We start from the raw sequence: 16,384 nt of genomic DNA on the forward strand, positions 1-16,384 counted from the left end.
ACAAGCGCTGGTCTGTTTGGCATCAGTGGAAGCGGATCCAGTATGTTGTTCTTTCTTCCACGCCAGTCTTCCGGACACGACTACGTGTTCCTGATGCAGCGGTCTAGTTGATGTGGCAATGCGTGCTGATATCATCTAGTGTGGGCTACCAATCGAGGAAACCATCAAATACAGTGAAACCTTGCAGACTGGCGCGTCGCTACTTCTTTAGCACAGGCACACTCGTGAATTTTGCATCTTGGTTGCTTCCTTCCTTGTTCTGTCTTGTCTGCTCTATATGCTCTGCTTGTGTTCCTGTCACTTCTAGAGTTTAGCGCTCCGTCGATGCTGACTATATTTATGTTATCTACAGCACCTTCTGGATCTTCCTACCCCCGATTCTGTTCTCTCCTCTGCCGCTCACCTAAACCCGCTTCTATTCATCTACGATACCGGATCCTGCTCCACCAAAGTCTTCTGCCATCATCATTAGGGCTTTCTACCTCAGAGGGTTTCTCTGAGGCTTCTGTTGTCCCTGCCTTTTAACAATCAGGGACACAGATGTTTCGGGGCGCTCCTTGCTGCCATCCACTTCACTGCTGTCATCTGATCAGGTTAGCGCATTCTGGCTTGCGCATTGTAACAAGTGATTCCCTTCTGAAATATTACCTTAAAATACAGCTGCAGCTGAGTATACTCACAGACACAGTAGACGACTGCAGTGCTATGAAGAAAGGCAGGGGCCTCTTAACTTAAGTAAAGCAAGTGAGCTTCAATGCAACTAAACGGTGTGCAGAGTGTTCAGGGGCCCCAAGCCCCTACTAATGAATGCTCTGCTCCACAGGCGGACTATATGGGTGACTCTGAGGACACTTTCAAGTGAGCAGAACTACAGTTTTCAATTTTCTGGCTGAGTGCTGGCATGTGTGCATGCACTTCTGGCAACACATAAGTCATATTAGATACGATTGTGGGGTTCTAGTGGCTCACTAGATGCTGAGCACTTCCTAAACTAGTGTGGGGCTCCCAAGGAAGCATCTACATGCACTACCCCTTGCACAGATTCCCTTCCTATGATTCAACTGGGGAACCTTCAATTTACACAAACACACTAGAGTGCTGAAGAGGGTCTAAGGCATCTTTGGGAAGATGCAGGCAGCATTAGTCAAGTCTAGGGAAGGGGGTTGGGTGATGAAGAGGGAAAGGGACTGAGGGAAAACAAAGTCCATGCAGCAACAAGCAGGTCTGTTCTTTAGAACACTTACATGTTGTGTTACAGGTTATTTGTAAAGCGCTAAACTGTCAACGTGCGGCCTTGTAGCGCTGCGTGACATCTTTGCATAGGACTATCACTGCCTCCTAGAAGGATATGTAAAGTGGACTATGAAAAAGAAACTTTGAAACATCTGTTGTTATTTTGTAGAGCTCCCACAGGACTCAGAATGCTGATCTTGGGGAGGTTTTTTTGAAGAGACTAAAACGATCTCAACAGAGGAATGGTGGTCTATATTCGTGCAGGGGGAAAGGATACCTTTAATCATTGCTTAGATGTTCTTTTTTCGGAAAAGTGCTTGAGATAATCAGTATACAATAAGCAATGATTGTGATGCGCGTAAAGAGAAGAAACTGGTTTCTCCTTGAAGATATCCGGACCCCCTGTGTGGAGAATAATTTGATTTTCCTTCTACATTGCTGTTGTGTTTTTATATGGAAAGTGAAATACTTAATTAGTCAACCACAAAAATAAATTTAAAAACATTAAAAAAGAAGGATATCTGTACATTATGAAGGGCAAGAAGGGAGCGAGGACAACACTTTGCCTACTCAAAAGAAAAGAATCGCAACTTACAAGCTGAGTATGGGAGGGGGAGATGCTGTCAGAAGCTGCCTTCTGAAAGCACACATAAAAGTTCCGGAAGAGGGAGCACAACATTCCCTGCTTCCTGGAAGAACATATAGCAAGCACACTTGAGCAGGGAGTTAGGGAGGGGGTGGGAGAGGACGGCAGGAAACCGCCTGCTTAATAGATGCCATTTTAGCTGTTGTAGAGGCAAAGAGTTCGGAGACAGGGAGAGGGGGCAGTAGTCAGTGGACCCTGGGTTGACACACACGCTGCATCACTTCCTTGCTTACAGTAGAGAGTCTGGATACAGATACCCCCCCCCCCCCCCCACCGAAGCACTGAAAGGACGCCACCTTGGGCTGATAACCAACTCCACACGTGCTCAGCAATGCATCTCGTGTTACCTTCCACAAGCCACGCCTCTTACACTATGCTGGGAATCTACCCAGCTCTCTCTACAAAAACAGAGGCCTTCTCACAGTGAAAAAGACTGCCTCTTCACGCAGCACCCCTGTACTAATGTCAAGGTGCCACTAACTATATAACTCTGTGTGGCCTCCCCAAATCCCACATGCTACTGCGAAACTGTTTCCTGCCCTCAACATAGTATATTCCAGCATGACACTATAAAACGCATGCAGACTATGGTGCATCCCCTGCAACAAACACACACATACACACACGCACACACACACTCTTGCATACACAAACACACATTACATATGAAACTCGTTCACACACATGCAAGAGCTTTACTTTTGCAAAATGTAATTTTTAATGTGGCAGTGGTTTCCTCAGTCTTCTCTCCGTCAGGTGTGAGGTTTTAAGGTCAGCAGGATTCAGGAAGGCACTGGCAGGTGGCAGGGGAAAGGCGTGAAGCCAAGCAACAGGAGATATGGGGTGGAGGAAGCAGCACTTGCATGCTGTCCCTCCGCTCACCTCCACTAGCACAAGTTGTATTAGTTGGGACCAGGATTTCTGCTTAGACAAGCGGGTGGAAGGCAGGGGCGTCAGTTCACCAAGATGCCAGGGGTAGCAGAAGTGAAATCGCAAAGCAAGTGACAACACAGGAATGATTTCACCGGAAGTGCAGCCCAAAACCTTTCACCCCTGACCAAGCAGTGTCACACAGAGTGATTTCACCATGGTGAAAGGTCATGAGGCATCACAAGAAGTGGCATTACTGAAATACAGAAATGACAAAAAGTCTAAGATTAACACATGTATAGTCTCTATGCTGCTGTCTTGATGTGCCAGTGGGCAGCCATTTAATGGCAGAGTCACAGCCAAGATATTGAAGGGGCACTTTCCCTATATTCCAGTAAGGCCTCATAACTGAGGTCCTGCCACTTTATGGCATATAGCCTCTTATGCCCAGGCATTATCTTCATATTTACTTTACTTTATTTTATTTATTTGCATTTATAGTTGCGTGTTTATAATGTTTCTAAGCGCGGACCGGGGATCGAACCTTTGTTGCTTCATGTCGTCTTGTTTCCAAGGCGAGCACGTTGCCGCTGAGCTATCAAAAGCAGACTCAGATCCACAGGTGCTGCCTTCTTATACCAATCAAAATTCAAGTATAAGAATCATAAATAAAAATCCGTGGTTGTCAAACTGTCAAGTGCGGGCTACAATGGTCAAGTAGCTCCATCATTTAATGCAAGCTGCATTTTTCGAATTCCAGGTCCTGTTACCATGTGGACGCAGGTCTGTCACTACTAGGAGGTGTGTTGTGTGGGGCAAAGTTACATTTCTCTTCCTCCAACCATACTGCCTCCCTGCCCCCTTCTAGACTTGCGTTTACAATAACATATTGCTCCGTTTGGCTTGCAATTCATATCTTGCTGCCTAGCCTACTGGAAACTCTCACGTCATTGGTTCCCCTTTGAGCTACAGAAATTGTAATTGGTAATTTATAATGTGCTTAATACCCAGAGGTGTCTATGGACCCTGGGATCGAACCCATGTTTCTCCACATCGTCTTGCTTCCAAGACGAGCGTGTTGCCCCAGAGCTATTCTCCCGAGATGAAGCTTGGTGCACATCAGCCTTTCCCATAGCTTGCCTGTCACGCCCCTTTGCTAGACACTAGCCACTGCTGCAAGCCCCTTGCACCATATTTGAAATCTTCAGGCTTTGTAGACTTGTGCAGCAGCTACATTCCCTTTAAAAAGCAGGCCACACAAAGTAGTAGGCATTTGTGAAATGCTAATAAAAGGTTGGGTCTGCATAATGTCTGATCCTAGCATACTTTTCACATGTGTTGGGCTACGGTTGGTTCACAAATCTCATACAAAGTGTCACATTCACTTTGCCCTGGCTGAAGGCCTTTTGGATGCATCCACCTCGCTTTTTAAAGTATGAGGTACGTGTACATTAGAATTCTTACACAATGACCCCATCTGCATCTTATATGTGTCTTCCAATACTGCTATTTACCCGAGCAAACTGACTGCTTTCAATATAAAACACAAAGAGGCCTAGACTAACCCTTTCATTCTTCTATCATAAATAAATGTACATGCCAGCTCGCTTACTGGATAGATGACAACCAATAGACTATCGTAGTGCATCGTGGAAGCATGCACGCCTTTTGCCTATGGTGGTTCCCACTAAGCGCAATGCCTATGGGGTGCTCACATGTGATTTTAACGAATCACAAAACAACGATTTAATTTTGAACGAACCAAAAATATCCATTAAAAAAGAACACTTTTTTTCTTTGTTTTTTTTGGGGGGGTGGTCTCCCTCTCAAGCCCCACTGCCACGTTTTTTAATTCATACTTTCCCCCACCCCAAAACCACTATGCCCATTCCCAACTACATATATATATATATATATATATATATATATATATATATAGCTTTACCAAATTCGTTCTTTTGTTAGACATTTTTGGTTCGTAGACAAATTCAATTCGTTATTTTTCATTCGTTAAAATCACTGCATACCCTCAAATGTAGGCCATCTTCTGCGACCTGTTTTGTGATGATGATAAAAACTGTGCAACCTGTTTTGTGATGATGATAAAAAAACGCAGTCTTATTTGCTGACCTGCTCTAAATGAAACATGTTCTATTCTCTGTCACATCAGCCCCACCATCGCACACACATAAAGCAATCATTTACCACCCTCAAACACTGACATTCTCCTGGTGTTAGGGCCTGTCCTACAATCTTTTCTCACCCATAAGTGGTTTTCGGTCAACCGTTTCTGGGACGTCATTTAGCTATTAAAAGACACTGGGGTGTTCTGCAGAGTGTCCCGCTGCTTCAAAAACATTTTCCTAAATCACCCATGATGGCCTTTAAAAGAGGTCAAAACTTAAGAGACAAATTGGTGAGAGCAGAAAAGCCACTGAAAGAGTAACAATTGCTACTTAGTACCAGAAAGAAAGGTACCTACCCCTGCTTAAGTTGCTCACATTGCAACAATGTTATCAAAGGAGAACCGATTGCACATCCCCAAACGGGCAAAAAGTATAAACTCAAAGACTTTGCCACCTGCATTTCAGTAGGTGCCATTTATGCAATCAAATGTCCTTGTGGAGAATTATATTATATGTGGGTCAGACCACAAGACCAGTCAAGGATAGAATCACCAAACACAAATCAAACATCAGATGTAAGAATGTAAAATCTCCCTTGGCGAGACACTTCACGGAGCATCACCACACAGTAGCTCAGGGCAAATTCCAGATCTTGGAAGTTGTAAAGAAACCACACAGAGGGGGCGATTATCAGTCCATCCTCACCCGTAGAGAAACATTTTGGATACATCTTTTAGACACATTAAACCCTAAGAGACTGAATGAGGAGTTTTCTCTTAAGTGCTTTATCTAATGAATTGAATGATATTGATATGAAGAGAGATCTAAGGGACTCAATAAATAGGTAATTGGGTTCATCACGACAATCAGACCTCAAGGTGTAATAACTAATAAACTATGTCACCTCATATAATGTAAACTATCTCACTAATAACCATCTGGCATTATTTACAATGTCTTAGATCGAGAGTAACTATATTAACATTTTCAATATGTGCCAACTGGAGGTGTAATACCTGTTAAATTCATTCCAGTCCAGTGATTGTTTTAGCAGCCCACCTGCCTGCTTTTAGAGAAAAATTGACAAATAGAGAGCACAATTATGCTTATTTAAGGCTTATATCTGAGAGTATCAGGATGATCATGTATAAAATACATACATTTGTGGTGGAACATCTGTTAAATTAGTCTTAGTCCGGGTTTTGTTTTACCGGTCCACCCACTGACCTCGACATTTTAACAATCGCAGGGAAAGAACAATATGCTTTATGGCTACAAAATATACAGTTGGACCGATCCGTGGACATCATTATATAATCAGCATCTAGACTAGTATGCATCTATAACAGAATTGTGGTGCAGATATAACTAGGTTACGTGAGACCGAGACTATTCCCTAAATATACATTAGTGTGGAGAATAAAACGCTAACATTTGGCCGAAATTAGTGCCCCTCAATAATAAGTTGATAGTGACCCAACTCATAGATACCTATCATTTTACCGATCACTCCTTCATTACGTTATTGAGCGCACTTTATTCACTGCACTTAGATACAAATATATATGTTGCCATTATCAACACAATAGGACATGATAGCAATACCGTGTTATTTTCATCAGTTAGACACCATTTTCCATTCCAACATGGAGTGCCTCAAATGCACATCTTACTATAGCAGAATTGGCTTTAGTCTGTCATTAGTTTTTGTGGCCATTCCGCATTAGATGGGGTCTGACAACACAGGCAGGCTTCACGTCGTCTAAGATGGTTGTCAAGACTAACAGGGAGTGCGGTACCAGACGTGCATCCTCTACAGAATCTGAGTAGCAGAGAAACCACAACACATATAAGGTGGTGTCCAGTCAACTCGTCGAAAAAAAACTGGTCGACTGCAATTTGGTCGACGCAATTTGGTCGAAAACCATTTCGTCGAAATTTTTTTTTATTTATATATTTATTTTTGGGTTTTCGTTTTGTTAAAAAATGGGTTTTTAGAGAAAAAAAGGGGGTTGGGGGGGGACCCCCCCCCCAAAAAAAAAAAAAAGGGTTAAAATAGAAAAAAAAAAAATTCGACGAAATGGTTTTCGACCAATTTGATTCGACCATTTGTCTGGTCGACCAATTTTTTTCGACGAATTCACTGGCAACCATATAAGGTCACAGCCGCCAGGAGAAATCACAGAATTTTCATGTTAGTATAATGCATTGGGAATATACCAAATGCTTTGAGCTATATTTCGAGCATGTCACTCAGTATGCTACTAACAGAACACCTTATGTACCTGCTTCGACCTTATTAGCTGAAGAAGACGTGACAGACATTATCCACAGACGAACTTGAACGCATCGAGCGCGCACTACTTTTTATACACTTAGTACTTGTTTACTCGTATCCGATCAGCTCACTAAGAAGGGTGAGTGTATTCATGTAACAGGTTTTATTGGGATTTCAGCCCGTTAAATATAATTAATCATAATGTGAAACCCATATTTGTTTACAGTATCTGCTCACGTTTTCAAAGAGTCAATGGAACCGCCCAATAGTTAATTCTGACAGTGCATCTGGAAAATATATTTCTCAGAAATGGGACTCGCCGAGACGATAAGAGGGCATTGGCTCTTCTAGGTGAGATTTATATTTTTATATGAGCTTAGGTTATCATGAGCCATGATACTTTATATGTATAGGCATACTGGTTCCCTGACCACAACTACATACTGTGTTATCTTTCAGGAGCCCTTTTTGGTAAAAGGAGTTTGTTTCCAGCCTCAACCCTTGCGTCACGATACACAGTGCTCTATTTGATAAAGACGAAGGAACAACAGTTATTTCAAATTGAGGTGTCCTTACTCCTTTCGTAACTTTTGAACTAGGGTCCCAATGCCCAGTTACAACATTGATTCACCTAGATCATTAAACCTATGTCTTTCTAGGTCAGACCTGTACTAGAGAGGAGTTATCTGCCACTTATACAGATTTCTAATTCAGAGATTAGAGGGCCCCCCCTTTTTTTTCTTTAGTTGTATATTTGGTCAAATAAGATTAGTTCTAGTCTATTATGGATTTGCTTGATCATATGCTGGTTGCCATGGTTATCGATACTCCTGGGTATGATTGTAAAATTGTGCAAATGTTTCCACCAACGTTGGCATTGAGTTTATGAGTGGACCTTAATAGTATGTGTAACACTAGAAAATTTTAATCTCTTTTGACATTATAAATGGTTGATTGTGGGATATTGTATCAATAGAAATCTACCTTTTTGCTCCTTTATTTAAAAAAATATTCTGTATTATCTATTTACAGTTCAAATCTTGGCTCTAGAAGAAGAGATTGTAATCTCAAAACGCGTCAGCCTTTCAGTTTGAACTTCATACTTTATTTGATTTACAATATCCGTTGTTCTTTTGCATTTGTTTTCTGTATTCAAGAAACAAAAGTGAAATTATTTGTTGTACATATTAAATAAGTTTTTTTACTAAATTTATGTTTAGAATGTTATGTTCATCTTGAACTGTGATTGAATAAGTATATTTGATGAACCGTCTTATGACGGATTAGCAATAGTGTGCAAGGGACGGGAGGGTTCCTTATTTTTGGATCCTCTTTTTCTCCCTATATCATGACCCACAGGATGCGCCCCTTTTGGTCTTCCTGGTCCTTATCGCAACGGGCCTTGCATTCCCTGACATTCCCAACATGGCTGTCAAGCGTGACACGCATTCCGCGGTCTATATGTTGGACGTAACGTATTCTACTAATAGACCGCACCCCGCGTCTCTGCGCGTCTCAATGCTATTGCCAAGTAGCGATCAGACGTGTGCTCCGTAGTTCGCAGTATTGCTTTCCTGGTTCCTAGCTTTTCTACTTCCATTCCTTGCCCCTTTCCCTTTTCCTCTTGCTTCCTGGACTCGTGCGCCATCAGCACGTCTTCTTCGTTTCCCGGATCCCCGGATTGCTGCATCCCGGAATCTTAAACGCACACTGGAGTCGTAAGAGACTTGCTCAGCCTTATTCAAGTCCAGGTCTGTCCGCAAGAAGACAAGGCCCACGGAGTCCAGCAAGGATCGGTCTCAGGTGAGAAGGGGGGAACTCTGTGACACCCTACATAGATGTCATTTAGGGATTACCAGGGGGTCGCTACTGTGACCCCCAGGTCTCCCTTGCTACCCCTAAAAAAAAAAACAACAACAAAAAGGTTTTTTTTTTCTTTTTTTATGCAAGCTCCTGTGCTGTGGCCAGCACCATGTGGCTCTTTGCTTCTTTAGTGGCTGGATTTCTCGTTCAGGCCTCTTAAAAACAAAAAGAACAGGGGTTCCACAAGTCTAACACTTTCAGCAATGACACTAAATATGAAAGAATAGGAATACCAAATAATGTGACTTTCTGGAATTCCCTACAATAATTGCTAGGCTCATTAAAAGTTCATTTAAGGCACACTTCAGGGTGTGAATCACTGATTTAGTCTGTTCTTAAACACCTCAACTCAGTCTTTCATCCTTCTGAGGTCGATAAATGATTTCCAACACAGGTTGGAGGATATTGTATTGTGGGGTGCATTGAAGGCCCCAAACAGAAGTCCCTTTTTCATGAATAGCAGCCATTTAAACACTGCAACCAACAACAGCCTGGCTTTTGTTTCCCTGTCACATGAAGGGCAGGAATTTAAACACTCCAACAAAAACGGCATGGCTAGCTCTTTTGTTGTTCATGTAAAATTAAAGAACCATGGGGAAAGGTGCCTAACTGTTATTATCCATGGACACACAGCAGTTTAATTCACAAAAAAGGAGGAATCAAAGAATCCTGTGACATGGAAAACAGGATTTTTAAACATTGGAAGCAAAAACGGCCTGCACATTTGTTTGCAAATAAAAACGGATTTAAAAGGCCACAATGGAAAAAGATATCACTGCTCACTGAAAAAATGTCAGGAAAGCAGAACAGGATGTGTGGGTTGACCAAAGAAATGTATATTATGGTTCCTCCACAAAACTCAAGTGACAGTTGAAGAGACACGTACTTCAGGAAAAACATGTTCTGGCTGGGTGCAAAAACGTCACAATGAAAAGCCCAACTCCAGCTGGATGTCATACCTCCCACCTAATAAACCCACAATAAAATTTGATGCTGCTGAAAGGCATCAACATTTCCTATTCTGCAGACTGGCTGGCAGGAAAGCAGGGATTTCAAAAACAGCCACCCTTGGCTGGAGCATGATTAAAAGGTGTGAGTCCTTGTTGCACCCACTCCAAAGAGCCCACACTAACTTCAGAGGGACTCATAAAACTCTCTGGTCACAGGCTGACACAGGGGAACATATTGCTGTGGGTTATGAAGCAGCCATCCCATTTGCTGACAGAAACACTCATCATTAATTTTAAAAGACTATTTCCTTTTTAGGCATTTTGCGCAGCAATCAGACTGAGGATTAATTTCATTTTTATACAATTTTTCATGTCTTTTCCAAGCGGTTTAGGGGTATAAAACGCATTTATCTGTGACTCTGGAAACTGGAATGGCCAGTTAGACTAGGTTTCTGGCTGATCTGGACACGTTACAAATATGAAAGTGGGTGAAAAGGTGGAAAATTAGATTAGGAATATGCTTGATAATTTACATATTCATAACTGTTGTACATTTTATGAAAAAGACAGAAATGTGACACATGCTACATCGTACAGATTTGGCAGTCAGCTTATCTGATTCCCCATGATCAACTAAAACAGAATACATGCTTCATATGTCAGCGGTTAGTAAAATAATGAAGTTATGATAGATAACTAGTTTTTGCCAAAAAGTTGAAAGGAGAACAAAGAATGGTGATGAATGGTAAAAGACAAATGTTGCTCCAAACCCCTAAACCAATCTTGACTGGGGGCGGAGAGGGAGAGGGTAACTGCCCAATCATGGTGGCAGGGATTATGGCAAGGTACTTCCACTAGATTGTAAAATGCGTGATGTAATTTCTGCTATATAAGGGGGACTGTACTAGGACAAAGACACACACAACAACTGAGGAAGACAGAAAAAGGAGGATGGAGAGAAGGCTGCTGAAACTTACCATCTTTGAGAGTGCAGTGACTAGACCCCTTGCCCTTTCTTTCGAGAGTGTCCTGAGATGCAGCTGGCTTTCCAGAATCTTAAACAAAGGCTTGCTATGTAAGTAGCAATAACCCCAGCCCTATTGCATAAGCCCTTCATTTCTGTAGCAATGCATCCAATATTTCCCCATTGAAAACCCCAATTGCCAGTGTAGTCCAGTCATTACCCCATAGAAGAATCTCTTTTTTGCCTGTGTATGTTAGCATATCCACATAGAAAAAACCCTACCTTTGTCTGTGTAAATCCTTAGTATTTTTCTAAGTAAATTAATTAATTGCGCCATTGACTTTCACAGGATCAGGATTGGTGACGTTCGAAACAACCAATCTTTTTCCCAGTGTTTTTGTTAATTGTTATAGTCAGTAGTAAAGTGTTGCCCCAAAAGAATCAATCCCCTTGTGAGCTGAAAAAAAATTTGTCCCAGTGTTTAAATTATGCCCTGCTAAAGCGAATTTTCATTTGCCAAAGTCATTCCTCTTTGCATCTGTCAGCCTGAACCAAAACAGATTTTAGTTTTGTGAGCCAAACCCCTTTCCCAGAGCCAGTGGCGTCGCCAGGAATCAAATTTAGGAGGGGCACAGAGGGGGCCAAACACAAAAGTAGGGGGAGCACAGACAATGTAGAGGGAGAACATGGTCACTGCTCGTTTTAGGTAGGGGGGCACAAGGAGGGGCACAGGGTTTGACAGGGGGGGCCCCGGCACCCCCACATACCTCCCTAGCGACGCCACTGCCCAGAGCCTACCTGTCATTGTAAGCCTTAGTGTAAAGGAATTTCCATTTGCCACTGTACTTTCCCTTTTCAATCTCCCAAAATCCGATTTTCCTATTCTATTTGTATTTTCCCTGGTGAGCTGATTAGTATTCTCTAAAACTTTGCCTCTCTCCTAACTGTAAGCAGTATGAATTTACTTCTATTCTGTTCCCTCGAAGCGGTGAGAAATAATAAAAACCCCATTCTTCCATTTTGCTCCAAAAACAGATTTTCCCTTTCTTTGCTAGCTTCCCATATTGTGGCGGTAGGCTTCACCCCAAAACCGATTTCCCCCCTATACTCCTACTCCTTGCCACTGCCTTCCATTCAAATGAATTAAGTCCAATTGATGTCTTGGGGTGAGTGTTGCAGGGGGTAGTGCTTAACTGTAGGTGCTATCACTTTGTGTGGAATTATTTTCCTGTATTGTCATTAAATCAAAAGCGAGTATAACAGTCTATTTCAGCCTGATTGTTATTTTCCTGTTTTGTCATTAAAACAAAAGCGAGTGTAACAGTCTATTTCAACCTGGTCGCTTTAAATAGGATATTGCATTTGTGTTGCTACCATTTTTGTGGCTGTTGTATTTTGATTATCCTCATTTACATTGAATAATGCATTAATAAAATATCTTGTTAATTCACACCGACCTGGTTCCTAGTCCATTGTGACACAGGGTGCTGGTGGAGGTTGGGTGCAAGACGGGTTGGAGGACTGCTCAAAAAGAATCCATGGTATATTAAAAATAAAACGCGTTTTATTGTGCGCCACATTCATTGTAGGGGAAGGAGTTCCATGGCTGGCATGTTCCGTGTAATAAACCGTCACAGTTTGTATATTTTTTCTATATAAAGCTTAAGCGTAAGTGCTATATAATAACACATCATTATCATTTGGCCATGGACGTCTGCTTTCATTCACAGTAATTTGGTATTATGGGCCTATACACACTGATCTTAACGATACATGTGGCGATCCATTCTTGTATGAAATGTGTATCACATTATAGTGATATCATAAGCATATTTTTCGTAGTGTAGTTAGGAACCATGCTATGTGATGCCACTTCCTGTTTTGTCAAGAGGTGCAAGGTCGTGTTTCATCGCTTCCTGCGATATCACTTTGAAGTGGGATCAAATGACATCACTTCCTGTGATGTCATCAGATGTCAAAGGTCGTGTGATGTCACTTGCGCTACCTGGTATTTTGGTGAAATGACGTCCCTGAAACGTTTTCTATTTCTTTGCAGTCCTGGCTGACTGCTCCTGCTATTTTAAACCAATACTGACTTATTACAGTTTCCTGGCCATCATGTTTTGCCTTACGTTCAATTTTAAAAGTACACGTAATCGTTTTATACATTTTCAGTGTCCAAGTTACAAAAATACCTAGGTTATTAGAGCATGCAATTATGTATGGGACCAGCCGAAGCATACCCTTAATCTGCGTGTACTCTAGCTTCCAAAATGGGTAAAGTGGGAGGAAGAAAGTTGGACAGATAAATGTCGCTGTTTTCTGCCAATGCTCACTGTAGTTTTCAGACAAGCCTCATTACGAGTCCGGCGGTAACACCGCCTGGTTACCGCTGGACTTGTATTACCATTCCGCCTCCGAGATTCCCGGAATTACCGGGGCATTACAACCCCGGTTTTCCGGGAATCACGGAGGCGGAATGGTGTAAATCCCCATTCCCATTGAGTCCTTTGGGACTCAATGGGAATGGGGATCATGGAAACACCTGCAGCATCTCGTAATGCTGCCGGTGTTGCCTCGTCCGCCTGCAGGTGGGCGGTGTTAAACCCGCCAGGTCAGACCTGGCGGGAACATCACCTCCCGCCTGCAGGAGTTGTGATCGCCCGGCATGGAAACAACAGTGGCGGCGGGTTTACCACCACTGTTGTTTCCATACCGGGCGATTTGTAATGAGGCCCGAGTTACTGTGGAAAATCAGATGTCTGAGTACTAACCAGCTAGCTCCGTGTCACTCGTGATAACGATGCTGATGCCGACCTTGTTACCCTCCTGGGAATTATAAATCAAGTGGCTTGGCTGTGTTTACTCGGGGTGGTGGAGTTGATGAGGTGCAGCACCCAATTATCAGGTCTATATCCAGCTGGGGCCTAATGCTGCTTGCCTCACTTGGCTTCTGTTCCAAGCTTCCCGGGTCACAAACGACTGCTGCCTTACAATATTTTAAAACTCACGTGAAGATGGCAAGTGAAACCATGTCATTGAAAATGAAAAAAGACTGACAGCCCAGTGGCACACTAACTAGTTGAGGAGGCCTAACTGGAAACACAACGTTCATATTTGAATGGATATTTTCACACATACGTTAAGTTAACACACCAACATATTTTAAAGAACACTTTTTGGCAACAATAACCAAACGTTTATGATTTAACGCAAATGAACATGGTAGCCCTTGAATTATGGCAGACGTTTTCTAATTAAACATCCTTGCTACTTTAAACAGAATCCCAATTAGTCAATGTTAATGGACATTTGTACCGCGCACTATCACCACCGTAGTGGTCCCTTGGTGCTGATGATTTAAACATGTTTTTTCAGATAAAAATAGCATATATTTTTTCTAAATCCTTTTATTATTTCAGTCACAAGTATGATTAAAATTACTAACACTCCAGGGTTGTATGTCCAGGTAGCCTACTGACTCAACCAATAGCACACAATGCTTACAGGCCATGTGTAAAGATGACGAACCAGGTTCAGCAGTTTCTGACGGCCTGTGGACAAGTATCATCCTTCACCAGCCTCCCTTCACTCGCCCTCAACCACCAACGAATCCGGCTACCAGAAAGTTCCAGCAGCATAAATCCCAACTTTTCGTGACGCCTGGGAGGGAGATTTGGTCCCAGATATCAGGAGACAAAGTTTCCAGTAGGAATTAATTGGGGCTAGGATTGTTTTAGGTGGGAGAACGTGAAAAAGAGCAATATTTGCCACTGAAAAATCTGGAGTCTTCCGCTTAAATCGGGAGGGTTGGCATATATGCAGCAGGTAAGACCGTGGAACACAACACACCTTCCCCCTATGACAACCTAACAAAAGTGAGAATGCCATAGGGGACATGGGAAAAAGAAAAATGCTAGAAATGCAACAATAACATTTCAAAACATAATAGCAAAACATGAACCAAAACGGATGCAATGTAGCACAAAAAGAATCAAAACAGAAATCTCAATGAAACATCATTGCAAAAAGTGAACAGTGGTGCATCAAATCATGGACCAACAAAACAGCAAAGAAAAAACAAGCATGGAGCCAAGGGGTGGCTCATCCACTCACATAATCTCTCATCCACTCTGGCTCCTTCCTCAATCTTTTTGTCAATACTGGACCACTATTCCCATCCACAACACTCTCATTTTCACCACCGTAACAGGTCTACTCTCTTTGCCACCCCCGACTTCCCAGGGCACTAATCTTCCCAAAGAGCAAACTTTACCCCCCTCCACAATCACACCACCATTCCGGACAGCGGAAATCCTCTTAAGCCCTAAAACCTTACTCTATGTACATTTGTAGGTCACCCTAGGATTTCGGACCAACACCCAATCTACAACCTTCTAATCAAAAACCCTGACTCTTTTCTCTTGATAAAACGCATCCTTGTAATGCGCCTGCCTCTCCCTGATCAATTTCATGATCTCTTCCCGGTCCATCGACACCAGACTGGAAAGACCTAGCCAACCCAGATACACACTACTTCCCAGCTCCTCGCCCTGTAATGAAACAAAGGGGAACAACTTGGTCACAGAGTGGGGTGTGGTGCGATATCCCCCACAACATATGGCCAGACATGACCTCTTAGCAAACTGGATACCTCCCTTAATGAACATATTCACCCTCTCAACCAGGCCATTGGCCGTGGGGTGGTAAAGAGTGGTGCAAGTGTGCTTAATGGCATAACTGCACAAAAGTCCCTCATCAGCTCTGAGCAAAACTGTACTCCGTTGTCAGTGACAATTTCTGTTGGAAAACCTTCACTATAGAACACGCCTTCCAGAAACTCAATCAAATCCCCTGCGGTTACTTCCTTATCCGACTTCCATTCCACCCACTTGGTGTGAACATCCACCAACACAAACAAAAATGTCAACCTCCCACCCAAACCTTGGATGGGGTCCATGATGTCAACTGCAACCTTACACCATGGCTGACCAGGAACAAAAACAGCGATGAGTGGTGTCTCAAACACCATTTTACTCTTGTCACTCAAACAGAATTCATATATTTGTTCGAATAAAAAAAAAAACAAATAGGAAATTTGTTCGAAAATCAGCTGTCTGAAAATTACTACAGCCGAAAATTTTGAATAAATCCCCCATTCGGTGTCATTATAGTGAACAAGGGCTGCAGGGGGAGCAGGGGTGTCACCTGCACCCTTGCTCACTATATTGCCGTCCAGGGTTGCCGGGGGTGTCCCCTGCTGCCTATTGAATACAATTTGAAAAAAGAAGAGGACCCTGCAGCTCCCATTCATGTAAGTGAAGGGAACCAGTGTTGCAGAGGGAAGCAGGAGACTGTGGCACACAAGGAGGTGTGCTGTGAAGAGGTAAGTAAGGGGGCAGGGTAGTGGATTATCAGAAATGTTCGGGGGAGTGAAAACCGAAAGTCACTTTT

The sequence above is a fragment of the Ambystoma mexicanum genome, chromosome 1p (genome assembly GCF_040938575.1).
Source record: "Ambystoma mexicanum isolate Mex_15411 chromosome 1p, UKY_AmexF1_1, whole genome shotgun sequence".
NCBI classification, from domain to species: Eukaryota; Metazoa; Chordata; class Amphibia; order Caudata; family Ambystomatidae; genus Ambystoma; species Ambystoma mexicanum.